This window comes from Typopeltis vanoorti, chromosome 4 (genome assembly GCF_054136105.1).
Source record: "Typopeltis vanoorti isolate ZY-2024b chromosome 4, IOZ_Tvanoo_1.0, whole genome shotgun sequence".
In the NCBI taxonomy this organism is placed as follows: Eukaryota; Metazoa; Arthropoda; class Arachnida; order Uropygi; family Thelyphonidae; genus Typopeltis; species Typopeltis vanoorti.
In genome coordinates this window covers 29,246,495-29,263,730 of record NC_143552.1, presented here as the reverse complement: position 1 = coordinate 29,263,730, position 17,236 = coordinate 29,246,495, and the positions used below count along the sequence as shown (strand labels likewise).

Below are 17,236 nucleotides of genomic sequence, written 5' to 3'. Positions count from 1 at the left end.
GTGTCGAATGGCAATTACTGTGTCATCAACATAATAGAACTTGCGTGAGATGGTAGCAGGCAAGTCATATGTATATAGGTTATAAAGTAAGGGTGCCAATACTGACCCTTGTGGAAGACCATTATTAAGTTTTCGTTGTCGGGACATTTTATTTCCTAATATAACTTGAAACATTCAGTGAGCATGGAGGAAATTAAGTGTGCAGTCCGTTTACATGGGACAATTCTAAGAAATTTGTATATAAGACCTTCACGCCATACTGTATCATAGGCTGCTGTTAGGTCCAAGAAGACAGCTGATGTTTTTTCTTGCTTCTGAAATCCAGCTTCTATGTATGATGTTAAAGTGAGCCCTTGATCACAGCAACCACGTTTTTCTCTAAAACCAGCTTGTTCAATCGGGACATGCTGCATAATTGGTATGGACAATCTGTTGTACAGAAAGCATTCTAACATTTTATAGGTGCAACTCAATACAGCAATGGGTCTAACTTTTTGCCTCCTGGGGTGGTTTTTCCAGGTTTAAGAATAGCAACTATTTTTGACTTCTTAAACTGGCTAGGTAGTTGGCCAGTCAATAATATATCAGAAAAGAATTCACAGAGCCATTTTATAGTATTTGGCCTGCTATTAATCAGAAATTCGGGATGGATACCATCGAAGCCTGGGGCCTTGCCTGCTTTGATATCTTTTATGACGGCTTTTACTTCATCTATAGTGAAGATTGAGGCATATTGTGAGAAAGCAGGGGCATTTGTTTTTAAAGCTCTAAGTTCTTTCTTAACTTTCTTGGTATGTTCACAGTCAATAGGTGCCCTTGACATATTAACAATTTGATTAGCTATTTTCTCAGGGGAGATAATTGTGCTTTTTCTTTTAGGTAGATTAGTTGTGGATAGTTGTTGGAGAAGATTCCAAGCTTTTCTACTTGATCGTTTGAAGTCAAGGTTTTCAACTGTACCATTTGGTTTTTCGAGATGAGTTCAGGCTATGTAGTAATTCATCTGCTATTTCAGGATCTTCACTTTTCAGGAACTCTCTATAGATATGTTCACTCTCTTCATTCCATCCAGGGGCATAATCTTTTCTGTAACCACTAGGGATATATTTTTTCGCAGTTGATGATTGCTCCTACAAATCTCTTGTACTCTGCAACTCTAGCAGGTATCCAACGAACACATTTATCCAATTCATTTGCAAAATTTCTTCAATTGGCTTATTTAAAATTCCAATGCAGTAATGGAAAGGATCTTGCTATAGGTAGTGTCATGCCAATTTCCAGTACCACTGGTTGATGTTGACTGTGTGGGAAGTTAGAAAGTACATATCGTCTTGCTGGTAATGGTTGCCCTTCTGTGTTTATTGAAACAAAACATAAGTTCGGATTAGACTCTGTTTGTTTGCCATGCTGATGATCTAAAGGTGCTTCTATCCTTGGCATCAAATACAAGGTGTATATTATTTATTTCTGCCCACTGAACGAGGGTAGTAACGCAGTCGTTATCATGGTACTTCCATTCTTCATGATGGCTATTAAAATCACCAATCCATACTGTTGATAAGTAGGTATCACATCTATAGACCATGATGTTAAAGGAGATTTATAGACATTGACTATTGTTATGCTATGAATTTTCACACTCACAAGATGGGTATCGTTATCACATCTCGTCGTCAGGACAGAAGCATTTTCTATATCATCCTTGATATACGTTGCAAAGTAATAATTCCGGTGGTATGTAGCACCAATCAGAATGTAACCGGCTATTTTTCCTCTTCTATTAAGGTCGTCTTCGTTTTCAGCATGCGTTTCTTGAAGAAGCGCAACGTCAATGTTACTTTCTTGTAGTATTTTGCATAGATAGTCACATTTTTATTATTATTTGACATCTCCAGGGAGTCCAAAGAAGCATCGAGGAAGAGTGTGCCAACAGCATCGAACGATTGGTCCCCTTCCAACTACTAACCGTGCTCAAACTTACTTAACTGAGCCATTAGTAGCAGAGGCTCTACCAATCAACCAACCTTTGCCGGCAAAAATTACTTTCTCCCCAGCGGGGAACCGAACCCCGGTCTCCCGCGTGACAGGCGGGGATACTAACCACTATACTATCGAGGATGCTCTGTTAATTCCCTTGATATTCAGTTGACACATCTTAAGGCTAAATCCCAGTTTTTTGTCGGCATCATGAATAAAATTAGAAAAATCAGTATTGTAATATCAGTAGCTTTATTAAAATTAGTTGTTTAAGTCGTTATAAGAAGTAACTGAGGCTAAAAATAAGCTAGTTTTGCACATGAGAAGAATGTTAGTCAATGATAGTGATTGTAACAGTCAGTAATTGTCTACAGTTGATAAAACAAGTTTTTCTTAGCATTGTGAATTGCAGGTTTATATTGCAAGTTAATGACTTTAAGTTTAAAACTGGAATTAAAGAGAATTTGTTTAATACTGTATCGTGCTTAAAGTAGAATAAACATGTTTTATTTGTTTAAAAACCATCGCCTGATTTTTGACTAATGCACTCTCACAAAAATAACCAAACTGTGCTTAAATTAGAGAAATTGCCACGACTGACTATTTAAGGTATTATTTTAGAAAGTAATCTATTCTATAAGTGTTATAACTATTCTTCCTGTGCCATAACATTAATTCAGGGTGACACAGTCGAAAAAAACAAATACATTTTCCCTGAATTATATCGCATGGGGAATAGTTAACTGTACTCGTGAATTGCCTATTCTAAAGGTCTTTTACTAACAGCGCTAACATTTGTATGTAGTATAAAGGATTACAAGCAGGGACTAAATTAGTCGGCTTAAGAAAGAAAAAGGTAAAGAAAATTTAACAGGAAGATTTGAATGGTAAGTAAGGTAGATATAAGGAAATCGAATAAGATAAATAAATAAAATCTTAGAATAAACTAACGGCACAGTTAGAAATAATCATAATTAATAAAATATTAAACAATAATTATAACATCATAATTATTACAACTGGTGCAAATTAAAAAAAATCATACTACATTGTGATTTTTTTTTTTTTTTTTATTCAATATAGTAGCAGTATTCAGAAATGTGCTTTGTGATGGCTGTCTTTTTGACCATAATAGGATAATCTGCAATTAAACATTAAATTGAATATACACTAGGTAGAAGTAAAGGTTGCACTTTATTCTTTGGAAATGACAACAGACAATTAATTTGATTAATAGGTTTAAAGGAGTCAGAGACTCATCAAAGGAGGCCACATACTACACACATACACACACCATCTATCATACTTATTCTTGAATTCATTCACACTGCTTGCACTCGCAACATCCAATGGCAATCCATTACAATCACGTACAACCCTCTGAGAGAAAAATCTAGCCCTCATCCCTTCTTAGCAGTTTTCATTCTCAGATTCCAAGGATGCCCTCTTGTTCTTTCCCCACCATCCATAAATAAAAAAATTCCATCAATTGAAATCCTGTATGCTTCTTTGAGAAGTTTGTAAGTCTCAATCATATCACCCCTCTTTCTCCTGTTTGCTAGTGTCTGCAGTCTACAAATTCATCTTCTCAAACCTGCCTTCACAATCATTATTCCACAATCCTGATATCATTTTTAACACTCTCCTTTGCGCTCTCTCCAATATAATAGAATAACAACAGAAACCAGGAGACCAGACCTGCGCACAACAGTCCAAGTGAGGTCTTATCGAGGCAAAATGACATCCTTATCTTTACATGTGAAAGTTTGTTTCAGCATTGCTATTATCTTTTGAGTTGTATTTGCAATCTTTGCCACATAGCCCCCTAAACTTCAACTTCCTATCTACTAACACTCCAAGATTCCTAGCCACAGTTTCTTCTAGCACAATCCCACCAATATAATACAACATTGGATATCAAATCATGCCGAAGTGAATGATTTTACATTTACTGACATTGAAATGAATTTATTGGCATTGAACATCCCATGGCCATAATTCCAGCCTATTCAAATCATTCTGCAGGTACTACATATCAGCAGCATTCCTGATTACCCTACCTATCTTTGCATCATCAGCAAATAGCTGAATGTCACTTGTCAAATCCTTCCCAATATCATTAATGTACAGATTGAATAACAGCGGATCAAGCACTGATTCTTGTGGTACGCCACTTGTTATTTATTTATTTTTTTTATTATTAATCTTTGTACTGGTTATAGGCAGTACTACTCTTACATCACGTCCAGATATCTCGTCCAAACTTGATATAGGCCTAAGCCTTTACAAGTGTTTTACCCCATGCCTGTTCTAGTTATCATTGTAGTCATTCTCTGGTGGCAACGCCATGCCACCGGTGTGCCATGTAGGGCCCCTCAAGGAAAGAACATTTATATCCTTCTGCGTAAGCCCAAGCTGTTTTAAGTCCTTATAGCTATCTGCACTCCATATGCCATGTAAAGAAATGGTTACGCTAGTAAACCTCGCAGTTGCCTCATGCTCCTACTAACTAGATCTTGGTTATTCTTATAATAGTTTACCTTATTATAATGGCTATAGGCTAGTGGATGCCCTGTTCCCACCACCTGGGCATCAACTACGCAAACGTCACCATCTCTTTTAATCACTAAGGAGGTCCTATAATGTGATTCCACTGCAGTTTCCCAACCTTTGTTCTTAAAGCGGTTGTTCAGAATGGAGACCATGGCATCATGCCTCCGCACACAGACCCCATGGGTGTGGAAGCAACACTGGGTTACAGGAGACAATGACAACCACCCTACAGTTTGAGTTGTCACTATCCCATCGAGCTGTGCAGGATAGAGTGGACAGGGCATTGATCCTCATCCAGATAAGGTCAATATACTTAAACCCGGGGAGGAGTCTAGTACCATCCCTTATCCAATCATGCTGGGGATGCACCAGGTATGACTCTTTTAAAGGAGCACCATCTTAAATCTTGCCCACTCACCCCCCCCCCCATATAGCACTTTTTGATATCTGTCAGTCAACCATCCTCTTATCCATGCTAACATTCTATAACCCAAACCCATTTTCCCCAATTTATGCAAGAGTCCATCATGCTGTATTCTGTCAAAAGCCTTAGCAAAATTCAAAAGTATCATGGTGTATCCATTTCCCTTGTCTAGTTCAATAGTAACATTGTTATAGAATGTGAGCAAGTTGCTAAAACATGACCTTTCCTTAGGAAACCCATGTTGTTCATTGTAAAGTAGAGATTCACTGTCAACCCATTTCTGAATGTGAGCCCTAACCAATTTTTCCAAAATCTTCACCACCACTACTGAGATACTAATTGATCAATAGTTGGATACATCGGTCTTTGCACCACCCTTGTGCAGTGGAATTACAATACCTTCCTTCCATTTTTGTGGAATATTCCCTGTTCTGAGACTCATATTAAACAGCCTGGTCAAAGGAATAGCAAGTTCAGTTGAATACTCTTTTAGCACACGTGCTGATATCCCATCAGGCCCTATTGCTGAATTCTTATTCACTTTGTGCAGCAGCTCTAATACCTCATCCTCATAAACTTGAGTTTCTTCATCCAGTGAAGAGGTAGATGCAAGCTTAATGTACCTGGTTGATAGTTTTTTTAACAAAATGGGCACTCATTAGTTGAACAACTTCTGCATCTGTAACCCTCACACCATCTGCATTAAGAAATGTTATTCTTTCATATTCATTCTTTCTTTTACTTGCAGCATATCGATAGAATTCTTGTGGGTTGTCTTTAGCACCTAGAGCTAGATAAGATTATACATCCATTTGACTCCTACCCGATTTATTCTACGAACTCTTGAAACACAATCTGATATCACATTATTTAAGTATAGTTTAAATGCTTCCCATGCACAGTCTTATCATCTAGCAAACGATCCCATTCCAGTGAACTTGGTATACTCCTCAGTTGGTCATAATTTCCTGCTTTGTAGCCTTTTCTGAATGGAACATTCATAAACTTAGTCACTTCCCAAGTGAGTACCACATGATCACTGTCACCAACCAGAGGCAGAATAGTTATCATCTTTAACTGAAATGCCCTCTGACACTATAATCAAATCTAACACTCTTTGACCTAGAGTTCCTTTTGTCACATGCTGCTTGAGAAAGTTGTCCCACAACAGCTCAATAAATGCATTTTCATTCTTCTCATGAGATTCTACTGCTACCCAATCAATGTTTGGATAATTAGTCTCCCATTACGATTACTCTTTTTCGCACTCATCTTTTCTATTTGGTGATGCATTTCTTTATCACTAGCAACTGATCCACCGGGTTTGTAACAACACCCCACTATGCAATTGATCTTGTTAGATTCCACCTCACACCAGATGGCTTCAAACTCACTGCCATATGAAATATTGTTAGTAGTGGTAGTACTACAATCTTAGGTCTCAACCCTAACTGGATTTAAGTCATCCGATATCATTAGCAGCACACCCCCTCCTCACCTATCCGCTCTATCCTTCCTAAAAATACTGTACCCATGACACTCGATACCAGTTAGTAAGTCTGATTCTGATAGCCAGGCCTCAACTAAGGCAACAAACTCTACCCCTTTGTTTCTGATACTCCTAGCATTCGTGTACAGACATAATAATCTACCTGCATGTTCTTTTGTATACTCTTGTCTGCAGTCTGCCTGACACAACTGGACAACTTGCAGATCTATATTCTTCTCTAATGCCTTATACATGTAGACAACTTTGCACATGTTTCATGAGTCCGAACCAGATGAACACAAAGCTGAAATCGTTTCTCCTCATCAACATTTCCATGATAAAGGCCATTCCCGTTATTAACACAGTCATATAACATTGTCGCTCTTACACTCAGTGTAAGAGAGACAATGTTAATAACTGTGTTAGGTCTAATAACAGTTATTAGACCTGACTCTCTGTGTTAGGTCTAATACCAGTTATTAGTTTTTCCATACTCCTGATACCAAATATTTAATGGAAATTTCTTGCTGAAGAGATCTAAATGAAGAACAGACAATATGGGTATGGAGATGCTCTATCAAGAGGAAGTCATTTCTATGCCAAGAATTTGGGAAATTATCATCAAAATTTGTATTTCTTAGTAGTTTTATTTTATTCTTTTAATATAGTTATGCACGCACACACCATAGATCCAAGTATTACTATGCTTATCTGGCTTGTTTGCAAATGCATATAAAAGATACTGTAAAAATAATCATATTATAAATTCTGAATATTTTTACGTATTAATATTGCGTTAGTTTTTGTTTTCATACACGCAGTGTCTGCACTTGTGATGTGCTCGTTATGAAAATATTATGTTAGAAGTAATATGTAAGGAAGTAAAAATATTGAAGTACTTACTTAATTGATTATTTGTATTATTTATAAGAAAGTTTGTTGTATTTTTAAATGTTGAATTTTGTGTTTATGAAAGACTTTCTTCAGCGCTGGTGGATACAGCGAGTCAGCCATATTTTTACAATGCGTAGTTTCTGACGTTGTTGAAGTGCGCATGCTCCCGGAGTGAACTTGATGTTTGATTGACAGCTGACAAGAAAGCGTTGCGTATCCAAGTTACAGTGGTAAACAAGAGAGCGTTTGAAAAGTTTTTAGAACACTGGCCGAGGGATATTCAAGTTGGGAGGAACTTGATTTTTTGTGTGCGGCAGTCAAAAGGAAATTTTATATTGTATTCCGAAAAAGGAATAGTGGAAATAATATGTTTCAAGAAGGAATAAGTACAGAAGAAAAAGGAAATCTTGAAACTAAGTTTTTATAAACTGGCCGAGGAATATTGAAGTTGGAAGGAACTTGATTTTGTTTTGTGTGAGGCAGTAAAAAGGAATTTTAAAGGGATCCTAAAAAATGAAGTACAGAACCTTGTAACTTCTGAAAAGAGCCTTAACAGGAAGAGAAAAAGACTATGAACATTTTTTTGATTGTGAAAGAAAAGTGTTTTGTCTTAAGAGTAAGTTTATATTTTTTTAATAAGGCCTTGGATCCATATAATCTGTAATTGTAGTTATGTATTTTTACTAGAAGTGTATATATGTTGTTTTAAGTTTTTATTAAATGTGTTTATTTTGTACTTGGTATTGAGTCAATGATTAGTTGGATTCTGAAAGAGTGAGCTAAAGTCATTGCACCAATTGGAGTGAACTCTTTGTGCAAATATAATAACATATAGGGACACTCGGAGTCAAAAATAAAAATAATTGTTAGTAAATGAAATATTATTTATAATACACATTATAAATAACAAATGGCGCAGCCTATATAGGAAAATTCATTAAATATTTAACAATACCATCTTCCATGTGCCTACATTGAACTAAGGGTGAATATCTATTTTCTTGTATTGTTGACTGCAGTTTATAATGCTTTGGACATGAGAAGGAAATAAACAAGAGAATGAGTGGTCATTGTCGGAACAAATGATTTAAGTGGACATAAGGAGAATGTAAGGGTGAATATCGGGAGATTATTGAGGAGAGTGAAAGATAACAGTATAGTGGGAAAGGTTATTAGTGTGCTGCCAAGGCATGATATTGATAAGTTGAGACAGTCAGATTGTGAATGGTATGCTAGCAGAGTTGTATTATACAGACGTGATTGATTGCATTTGAATGGCTTTGGAGTGAGTGCAAGGGAGAAACTGTTGCTAGATAAAGCTGCAGTGTGTAATGCAAGCAAGAGATCAGAAGTAAGAGATGAAGATCAGGATAGTAGTATTGAAGAGAGAGAGAAGTGCTTAGCACTGGTAACACTAGCAGTGTGAGAGATAAAGTAAAAATGGGAATGCAAGTGGAACAGGGAAATGGGGAGAGCCTGCATAGACAGGGAGACATGGCATAGGGAGAGTGGATGTTGGAAGTAGTAGTGAATGTATATATGGGGATGACCAGCATGGAAATGGAATAGATAAATGTGAGTGGGGATGAGACTGAGCAGATATGTAGTAAGCAGTAATAAAGGTGATTAGGTAAGGGCAGGTGTGGCTGGGAAATCACAACCAACAAGTGGCTTGGGCAGGACTGGTTAAAGACCTAAAAGTGAGCTGCTGGGTGTTTATTTGCAAATGTCAGAAGTATCAGAAATAAGGGAGATGAAATGGTTTCACTGAATGAATTTATTTATCCCTAAATCTAGTAGATAAGCTTATATGTTAGTGATACATACCTGTTAATTTTAAGGAAAGAACAACATATATTATTATATTAACTAAATAACTTTAATTAATACTTCCAATATTTCGGTAATGTTACATCAGGGAACATAAAAATTAATGAAATGTGCACGCAGGCACTAACACTGAGCAAAAAATGGCTGAAGAAAACAACTGAAGCCAGTCCTAAAGGGTGCCACCTAGTGGGCCAAATTGGGTATTAATCTTGGTTGTTTGGGCTGATGTTCTAAGAATGCAAGCCTCCCATATTTGGAGTAATCTCATGCATCCAAATTTATTGAGGTTTGGGGAGTTTTTTTTAAGGCTGAGACTGATTCTAAGAATAATCTCTCATATTTAAACTTGCTGCAGTGTAGTAAGGAAGCTTTCTTCCAACATATTTTATGGCAGGTGTCCAAGGCATGGTCAGCAAGTTCTGAGTGGCTATAACGGGTGGAAATGGATATAATTCTTATGTTCAGATATCCTGATATTAGCAGTCCTGCCTGTTTGGCCATAGTAAGACAGTTTACAACTACAAGGGACCTGGTAAACTCTAGGTAGGTCTAGAGGAAGTGGCTGGTCCTTGGGAGAGCAGATAAGAGATGCCAATTTTTGATATGGTTTGTAACAAGTTGTCAAGAAACAAGAATCAGTTTCAGCCTTAAAAAACTCCCCGAACCTCAATAATCCTCATCAGCAGGAGAATTATGTAGACATGAAAGAGGGAAATAGTGGCAATGGTTTTGAGGCAGCGTGGTGTGAGGTGGAGGTTGACAAGAAGACATATTTAGTTGGATGTTGCTATAAGTCAAGGAATGTGGAAGGAGGTGATGAAGAAATGTACAGCATGGCACAAAAACATCAGTACTGAACTTCAACATCCCCTTCAGTACACATGGTATGAGATATGCCATTCAACTGCATATACATTAATAAAAGAGCATGTGCAGAATCTACATTACATTTAGATGCAGCATTGGTGTTGACAGTGGAAGAAAAGATGTTTATGGTTGAGCATATTTTTGTTCATAAGGAGTAGGGAGAGTAAATGCTTTGGTCAAAGCCTAAGACATATTTGTGAGCAGTTTGTTCATAGTTTCCGAAAGCATGTCCCCAAGCAATAATGTCATCAGTACCTTAATTGAGAGGTTCCGTCCAATAAACTGGGAGTGTTCTGCTGTAATGAAAAGGGCATTCAGGGAAATCACAAACTGTTAACACAAATGACAATCATGGGAATCATGTCATTCAGGTGGGTCAGTGTTTAACAGCAACAGATTATGCTGTATGGCAGAAATACGGTTCATGCGTGTTGGCCAAAGTCTATGGAGATCTGTCCTTCCTCTATAATATCTGGTTCACAGATGAAGTGCGTTTCCATCTAAGCAGGTATATAAACAGATGAATCTCAAGGTTTCTTGGTTTCTCGAGACCTGAATTTGTCCAGGAGAAACCTCTTCACAGTGAGGTCACCGCATGGTGTGCGGTTTCCGGCCATGGCATAATTGGGCCCTACTTCACTGAAGAGAGTGGGGTAACCGTGACCCAGAATAGCGAACGCTACATTGAGAATGTGTCAATTCCATTCACCCAGGATTTGCATAGGATGTGATGTGCAAAAAACATTGTATTTCATGCAGAGGTATTCCAACAGGATGGAGCAATCTGTCACACATCACATGGTTCTAGACCCTAATTATTAGAACACTTCCCAGGGAGGCTGATTTCGAGGTACACAGAATTCCCATACCTTTCAAGTTCTCCTCGCATCACTTGATGGCTTCAATGAAGGCATCAAGTGATGTGATATGGGGTATGTTGAAGGAATGGGTATTCCACCATGACTTGCCTACATATGTATAGGTACATACACGCATGTACACTAAGTAAAGCAAACAGGTATATCCTGACAGGAATGAATGTTTTTTTTTTAAAACAGAGGTGGCCAAATACTTATTTCAACATTGTATATTTATGGCAATCCCACTCACATAGGTCTCAAAACCTATTGCATATTATTACCACAGACAGCTCAGGGCAAGATAATCCAGGGCTAGATCCATATACCAAAATAGGACCTTTTCAAGCAATTTCAAGCCTCCAATAAACAGCATATTGGTTTCACATTGGGCAAAGAAAATATAACCTAAATACACCATCCACTAAAACCAATCAAGGGTGGCATATAAATATTATATCTTCTTCTTGGCTTCGTGTGTTAGGCAATTGTTTGTCTGTAATGTTTTCAAGGATTTAAAAAGTCTTCTGCCCATCTCCTCCTCCTGGGTCTTCCTCTTCATCAGTGTCCCTTTGGTTTATATTTCCAGGTTTTGGTTTATATTTGGCCATCTGTCCTCATTCATTCTTTCTATGTGGTTTTTTTCAGTTCTTCCTATAGTTTGTGATGTTGTCTGTTATATTAATTATGGATAATTGTTTTCTTATTTCTTATCTTGTCTATTCTTTTATAGCCTGTGAGTGGTCTTAGAAACTTCATTTCTGCAGCTTCCAATTGTTTTGTATCTCATTCTCCCCCAAGTCCATGTTTCACTGCCATATTTCCAAACTGGTTTGGCTATTATATAGTTTTATTTGGTTTGTTCTAGACATCTCTTTATTGAAGTGTCTGTTCAAAGTTCCAATAACTGCTAGGAATTTTTGCTTTTTATATGCAATGTCAATGTCTCCATTGGGGTGTATGTAATTTCCTAGATATTCAAAATTTGTTCACTTGTTCCATTTCTTTGTTGTGGATTGCATCTTTTAATTTCTTTACTTTGAAATGCTATTGATTATGTTTTATTTATTGAGATTTTAATGTCATACTGTTCTATTGTTTTGTTCAATACGTGTAGATTTTTCTGTACTTGTCTTCATTTTCAGCAAAAATAATTTGATCATCAGCATAAAAAAGGCTGGTTAATTCTTTATTTCCTATGATTTTGTTTTTCCTTCACTCTTGAAATTTTTCCCACACACACACACACACACACACACACACACACACACATATATATATATATATATATATATATTAAAGAGTCTTGGTGATAATTCACTTCCTTGAATGAGACCTCTATCGGTTTTAATTTTTTCAGTTACTTAATTATTAATTTTAATATAGCTTCCTTCCATTATATTTACTACTGCTTTGGTCGTTTGAAGTGGAACTTTCAATTCACACCGTATATTAATTTTGATCTATTAATTTAATCATATGCTTTCTCATAATCCAGGAAGGCCATATATGTTGGCAGGTTAAATTCTGTTCTTTTTTCTGTAATTTGTTTGCGTGTAAATGTGGGATCTGTGCAGGATCTTCCTTTACTAAAGCTGCATTGTTCTTCTCCAATAATTTCCTCAGCCCATGGTGTTAATTTACTTTTAATTATCTTCTTCTTTTCAGCCATTTTCTGTCCACTACTGGACGAAGGTCTCCTCCAGTTCTTTACACTTTTCTCTGTTCTTTGTGTGGTTGACCAACTTTCTCCCAACAAAATTTGACAATTCATCACCCCCCCCCTTCTTTTAGTACTTCCTTGGCCTCATTTTCCTTTTTTTGGAATCCAGTTCGTTAGTATGGTGGTCCATCGCTCATCTTCTCCTGGATAGATGCCTGGTCCATTTTCATTTTAGTCGCATATGGTGAAGAATGATGTCAGTGATGCAAGTCTGGCTTCTCATCCAGGTTTTGCTTCTTATCTTTTAATGTGATGCCTAGCATCAACCTCTCCATTTTTCTTTGAGTTGTTGTTGCTAGTGCTTTTGTTAGAGACCAAGTTTCACAACCATATGTGATGACTGGAAGTATACACTGGTTAAATGTCTTCCTTTTTAAACAGAGTGGGACATCATTGTTTTGAAAAATGCTTTTCAATTTTCTGAATGCACTCCAGGCAGGTTGAACTCTCCTATTTATTTCCTTTTGGAATCCACAGTTTAGATCAATGAGATGATCCAAGTATGTATATGAAGAGACTCTTTCCAAGAAATTGTTTTATATTTCTATGTTTTTTGGTGTTACAAAATGATTAAACATGATTTTAGTTTTTTTCTCTGTTTATTTTTAGATCGACTTTTCTGCTTTCATGATATAGGTCTTCTATCATTATATTAAGGTCTTCTGGAGTATTTGCAAAATTTATGATATTATCTGCAAATTTTGGTGTGTTAAGTTTCTGTTATTAATTTTTATAGTAAGGTTTGTCTAATTTATATTATTAAATATTTCTTGAAGGATTGCTGTAAAGATTTTGGGTGATACAGAGTCTCCTTGTCGGACATCTTTTGAATTGATTTTATTGCTACTCGTGTGAAGTTGGATTGTTGCTGTTACAGTGTGGTTTATTTCCTGGAGGAGATCCATATATTCTCCAGGAATACCCTGATTCTGGAGTGCTTTGATTATTGCATTAGTTTTGATGGAAGCAAATGCTTTTTCATAATCAATAAAGACTAAACAGAGAGGCAATTGGTTTTTCTTCTGCTTTTTCTATTATTTGTTTTACTGCATGAATATGATCAATTGTGTTAAAGCCTTTACAGAATCCTGCTTGCTACGGGTTGGTTTGAGTCTAGAAGAGAGGTTAACCTGTTTGTTATTACTTTTGTGAGAATTTTGTATGGATTAGAGAGAATACTAATTGATATATAGTTCTTTACTACTTCTTTGTCCCCTTTTTTAAATAGCAGTATCAGAGTAGCATTTTTTCAGTTTTCTGATATCTTCCCCTCTTCTAGGCATAGATTTAGTAAGTTTGTGACATGGTGAATTATGTTGTTTCCTGCACATTTAATTAATTCTATGTGAATTAGGTCTTCACCAGGACATTTTCCATTTTTCATTTGTTTTAATGCTTTTTTTATTTCATCTGAAGTGAATGGGGGGATGAATTCTATATGCAATGGAGAAGTTATTTATATTTGATTTATCTATTGAAGGATCACTATAGAGTTCTTTATAAAATTCTTCTAGCCTGCTTCAGATTTGTCCTTGGTTCCTTATTGTAGTTCCATTCTTATGTTTTATTGCAGTTATTTGACTTTTACCAACTGATAAATGTTTTCTTAGTATTTTCATACTTTTATTGTTTTCAATCGTTTCTTTTATTTTTTTAGTTATAAGGTCTTATTTCATTTCTCATCTTTGCATAGTTCTGCATATTCGATTTTAGAAGTTAAGTTTCTGTCTTATTTCATATTTCGTCTTTTTTAGTACTTGTAAGGTTTCCTCTAAACGTTTATGGTCTTTTTGTTGTTTGTTGCTTTTGAATTCATTGGCTGCTGAGATGATTACTACCATTAGGTTTTTGCTTATTTTATTTATATCTTCTTCAAATTTATTTATTAAGTCTAGTTTTTGATTGAGTTTTTCTTCGGAATCCTTGTTCTTGTTTTCAATAGGTTTTAAGTCAAAACTTCTTGATATTTTGTTGTTTAGCTATTTTATTCTTTCCAATTTGGGGTTTATTTTAATTTTGGCTCTCACCAGTCAGTGGTCACTTCCTGTTTTTACTTGATTTAGTACTGAGGTAGGTATCTTGAACTATTTCTTTATTATTACACAGTATATCATCTATTTCATTTTTTATTTCTCCATGTCCATTTTCTTTAGAGGGCTTTTTCAAAAAATGTATTCATAATGTAAAGCTTGTTACTGATAGAGAATTCTGCAAGAGCCATTTCTGAGTTGCTGCTTGTACCATATACGTATGGCCTTATTGTGTCTATTTGGTGAATGGGATGACCTACTTTGGAGTTTAAATCGCCCATTACTATAGTAAAGTTTTGTTGCTATTTCTAGATTATGCTGCAGTGAGTCATAAAATGCTTCTATCTCTATTTATATCTAGATATATATATATATATATATATATATATATATATATTATATCTAAATATATTTCATAGCACAAATTTAATAAGGATATTCCTCTGTAGTTTCTGCAATCCTTTCTGTTTCCTTTTTTTTAATATGTTTGACTATTCTGTCTTCCATTCTTGTGGGATGTTTCCTTCTTCCCATATTCTGTTTAGGAATTTAATTAATCATAACTGAAATGGTTTAGAGCTGTATTTGTATAGTTCTGAATTTATTCCATCTTCTCCTGTAGCTTTTCTATTTTTAAGTTTTTCCAATATTTTCTTTAGATCATTTAACTGTATTGGTTCTTCATTTGTTTCTTGACTTATTACTTGTTTTATATCAATTTGATTATTATTGTTTAAAAACTGGGTGTAGTGATTGGTCCATTCTTTTGGAGAGGGCCTTCTAATTGTAGATTATCCTTTGTTTCTTGAGGCATTTGTTTAATGATTTTATAGCTCTTTAGTTGAGGTCCATTTACGTCATGCTCTAACCTTCATAGAAATTTTTCCCAGTCTTTTTTTCACTATATAATTTAAGGAAATTACAACGTACTAGGATATACATTAAAATAAATTTTAATATATTTCAATATTTCGGCAACGTCACGTTGCCATTTTCAAGAACTTAAGTACAAGACACGTGCAAGCAGGCACAGCAAAACAGTAAGTGAGGAAGAAGCTATTATTTCTCCTAAAGTCCTGATTGTGCCCTCTAGCGTGCAATGTTGGTATTCTTGGGCGATTGGACTGAAGATCTTCTGATGTAGGTTTCCCAAATTTGAGGAAGTTTCCTGCAGCCAAATTTGTTGAGGTTTGGATCGTTTCTTAGGGCTGAAGCTGATTCCATGAAAAGCCTTTCATATCTGTATTTGCTACAGTGTATTATCCTGGCTTTCTTCCACCGTATTCTATGGCAGGCATCCAGTGCATGGTCAGCAAGACCAGAGTGGCTGTATTGGTGAAAACGGATGTAGTCCTTGTATTCTGAAATTCTGATATTTGCTGTCCTGCCTGTTTGGCCAAAGTAGGACAGCTTACAGCTGCAAGGGACCTGGTATACACCAGGTAGGTCTGGGGGGTTGGTCTTTAGTAGAGCTGATAAGGGATTCCAATTTTTTATATGGTCTGTAACAAGAAGTTAAGTTGTTTTTTTAAGATTTTTGTGGTTTTTTTCGAGGTGCCTCGGATGCAGGGTATGGTGATGGATTTAGAGTAATCCTTGTTGTGAGGTGTGGGAGGTTGTGGTTTACTGGTTTGAATATTTTTTTGGATTTTTTTTTTTGGGGGGGGGGGGGCATTTTGTGATTTTTTTCGAGGTGCCTCGGATGCAGGGTATGGTGATGGATTTAGAGTAATCCTTGTTGTGAGGGGGGGGGAGGTTGTGGTTTAGTTTAATGACTCCATATTGTTGTGGGGGGGGGGGATTGTTGGTGAATGTATCTGCCTGTATGGGTGGGTTTTTTATATACTGAGAAAACCAAGGTTCCATCAGGCTGGCAGGTGACTAGTGTGTCTAAGAAAGGAATGCAGTTGTTTTTTTCCTCTTCCAGGGTGAATTTGATTCTGGGGGTGTTGGTTGTTTAAGTGTGTTAAGAAGGAGAGGAGTGCATCAGAGCCATGTGGCCAAATAGCGAATACATCATCTACATAGCGAAGCCAAACGGTTGGTTTTTGTGGGGCAGAGTTTAAGGCTTCCTCTTGAAAAGTCTCCATATAAAAGTTGGCCAACGGTTGGGAGAGTGGAGAACCCATGGCTGTCCCCTCTATTTGTTTGTAGAATTTTCCTTGCCAAACAAAATAGCCCGAGTTCGTTGTGAACTGAAATAGGGCTGTGATATCGGGAGGAAATTTAGCCTGGATTAGCTCTAAGGATTCTTTGAGTGGGACATTTGTAAATAAGGAGGAGACATCAAAACTGACCATTATGTCAGTGTGTTTGAGTGTAAGGTTTTCTATGCTGGCTTTGAAGTGGGCTGAGTTTTTTTATATATGAAGGTGTGTTGCCAGTATAGTGTGAGAGAGCTTTGGCCAAATGTTTTGCTAGTTTGTATGTGTGTGTGTGTGGGGGGGGGGGGGGGGATCAATGCCATCCACTATGGGACATAATGACACATTTTCCTTGTGAATTTTTGGGAATCCATAAATATGGGAGGGGGGGAGTTATATGGTTTTAATTTGTTAGTGATTTCCACAGGCCAAAAAGTGACCTTCTTAA

General features: G+C 36.4%; 1 protein-coding gene across 1 annotated transcript in view; it reads right to left on the bottom strand.

Moving 5' to 3' along the window:
• Positions 1-17,236, bottom strand: part of LOC150107188 (lateral signaling target protein 2 homolog) — a 311,745-nt gene that overhangs the window by 104,239 nt on the left and 190,270 nt on the right. The window lies entirely within an intron of this gene.